Source organism: Perca fluviatilis, chromosome 2 (genome assembly GCF_010015445.1).
Source record: "Perca fluviatilis chromosome 2, GENO_Pfluv_1.0, whole genome shotgun sequence".
Taxonomy (NCBI): Eukaryota; Metazoa; Chordata; class Actinopteri; order Perciformes; family Percidae; genus Perca; species Perca fluviatilis.
Window position 1 is genome coordinate 6,002,786 of NC_053113.1, and position 3,009 is coordinate 6,005,794.

At 37.9% G+C, this 3,009-nt stretch overlaps 1 pseudogene; it reads left to right on the forward strand.

The window, feature by feature from the left end:
• Nucleotides 1-696: 696 nt before the first annotated feature.
• LOC120545101 lies at nt 697-1,812 on the forward strand (annotated as a pseudogene).
• Nucleotides 1,813-3,009: the final 1,197 nt, after the last annotated feature.

The window sequence follows — 3,009 nt, forward strand, 5'->3', positions numbered from 1 at the left end:
TCTCTACTGTTGTCTCTCTTCATACTACTCTCTACTGCTGTCTCTCTACATACTACTCTCTACCGTTGTCTCTCTACATACTACTCTCTACTGTTGTCTCTCTACATACTACTCTAATGTTGTCTCTCTTCATACTACGTCATCTTATATCTTACTTTCTCTGAACAAGTAACGATATGTTGAATATATGACTTATAATCTTGAATTTGAAGTGATTCCATCACTTCGTGAAAAAGTTTTATGTTTCTTTAGATCATTTTTAAATTAATTTGTTTTTGACTACCAACAAATTAAAACTATTTTCTGAGCATCAGCTAGACAATCAGTAGCTGGTTTCTTTGACGATGACGTCAGTCTGCTGCTGTGGGCGTCCCCTGACTCTAAACGTTTAGAAGAAGCAGAGTTACAGTTCAGTACGGAGGGACTCACAGTATCATTCACACAATGTCACAAACTGTTTGTAGTTTCTCTCCTAACCATTGTGTTGACTTTAAATCAGAGTGGTAAGTTGTAAGATGTTTGTCACACATGATTCCTCACTCATTTGTTGACTGTAAGAATACTGTTTGTGTTGATGCTTTAGCTGCTCTCTGTAATACATGTTAACATTTAAAACTGTTGCACACTTGTAACAGACAACATATGACATCATAATAATCATACTGTAATACAGTACTTTGAACCAAAAGAATAATCATGGTAAACTCTTCATATGTTTCATATTTCACACTTGCTGCTTACTTTGACACTGAGATGTTTAAATATTTATATTTCTTGCTTATTTTGTCTTTGTATGTTTTCATAGTTGGTGCCAATCTATTGCTGATTGTGGTTATCTGTAAGAACAGAAGCTTACATGAACCTATGTACTTTTTCTGTGCAGCCTGTTTGTAAATGAACTGTATGGTAGTACAGGGTTGTTTCCATTCCTTCTGGTTCAGATCCTCTCTGACATTCACACTGTTTCTGCTCCCTTCTGTTTCCTGCAGATTTTCTGTTTGTACTCTTATGGAGGTGTAGAATCTTGGACCTTAGTCATCATGTCTTATGACAGATATCTTGCTATCTGTTATCCTCTGCAATATCACATGCATATGACATCTAAGAAGGTCGTTGTGCTTATTGCTGTAACATGGTCTGTTCCTTTTTTTGCTGTTTTTGTCACAACATTATTGAGTGCCTCCTTACAGCTGTGTGGGAACATCATTAATAAAGTTTACTGTGACAACTATTACATCATAAAATTGGCTTGCTATGAAACAAGAGTTAATAATGTGTATGAACTCGTTGCTGTTTCTCTAACAGTCTGTGTTCCTGTATCTGTAATCTTTTACACTTACATTAAGATCCTTAAAGTGTGTTTTTCTGGTTCTAAACAGACCAGACAGAAAGCTGTCAGTACCTGCACACCTCACCTCGCTTCTCTGATTAACTTTTTCTTAGGTTCTTTCTTTGAAATATTACAGAGCAGGTTTGATATGAGCAGCGTACCCAACGTGTTACGAATATTGTTGTCATTGTATTTTCTGACGTGCCAACCGATATTTAACCCTTTAATGTACGGCCTCAACATGTCCAAAATACGCATCATGTGTCAAAGTCTGCTTTCGTGTTCTGTGTTGGGAGGTTGCTATAATTTGTTTCGTTCAGGAACTGTCACGGTATCGGGATCGAAATTTTTTTAACAATACCCAGCCCAACTGAAGAGGTACATGAGTCACGACATTAGAATTTAATTTGAAGTTGTCCTTGAAGTGCTTTTTTAAATTGTTACTTTGTTTGTTAGGTTTGTATCGTTTTCACCTCATCTAAGAGATGATGTAGATGTTTTTGTTATTAAGTATATTAAGTATTTAGCAGCTAGATGCAAACAACTAAGAGCAAACTAGAAATGCAAAGGAATATGGTCCCTTCGTTAAAGACATTTTAGAGTGAGTAACTGCATTTGTTAAAGACATTTTACAGTCAGTAATTGTGCATTTGTTAAAGACATTTTACAGTCAGTAACTGCATTTGTGAAAGACATTTTGGATTCAGTAACTGTGCATGGGCATTTCAGGTGAATACTAATGAGGTTCTTGAACATATATTGAGCAGGCTTAATTTGTACAGTGGTCCTCAACATGTCCAAAATATGCATTGTGTGTAAACGTATGCTTTCAAGTTATGTTGGGAAGTTAAACAAATAAAAGAAAAACAATAAATGTTTGCTCTTGTCTCAATAGTGTCGACAGTAATCATTTCTTTAGTTAACATATTGTATCACTTACAGTAACACTTTACAGATAGAGTAGGTCTAGACCACACTATAATTTACAAAGACCCAACAATTCTAGTAATTCTCCCAAAAGCATGCATAGATGCGTAAATGTGACAGTTGCAAGTAAAAACTCCCTTTTAGGAAGAAACCTCGGACAGACCCAGGGTCTTGGTAGGAGGTGTCTGATGGTGCCGTTTGGGGGTGTGATGAACAGTGGCAATAATAGTCACAATAAAGATAATGACTAGAAATAGTAGTTGTAGTAGTTCATGGTGTTACAGGGCGTAACAGGGCACAGCAGGGCGTGGCAGGATGTAGCAAGTCGTAGCTGGGCATTGCAGAGCGTAATAGGGCACAGCAGGGAGTATAGCAGGATCATGGTGACGGCTGCCACCATGATTTAGGTGCCATCCTGATCCAAGGAAACATGCTGGGCGAAAATAAAACATAAGGACTCCAGGGAATAAGCTCCCCAGAGCTTGGTTAGTACTAAGCATTTCTGGGACATGGATACTCCGTAACGTACATACAACTTAACATACATTGCTGAGCGACCTGTAGAGAACGTGAGCTGTGTCACAATTCAACAATTTAGGTTACAAGGTTTCATGTTTCAAATTTCATGTTTCCATTATCAGTAAGTCAAACTTGCGTTTTTTTGTTGTTTGTCCGTCACGGCAGGCCCGGATTGGGTAATCAGGAGCACCGGGAAAATTCCCGGTGGGCCGGTCTTTTTTTTTGGCCGCGAG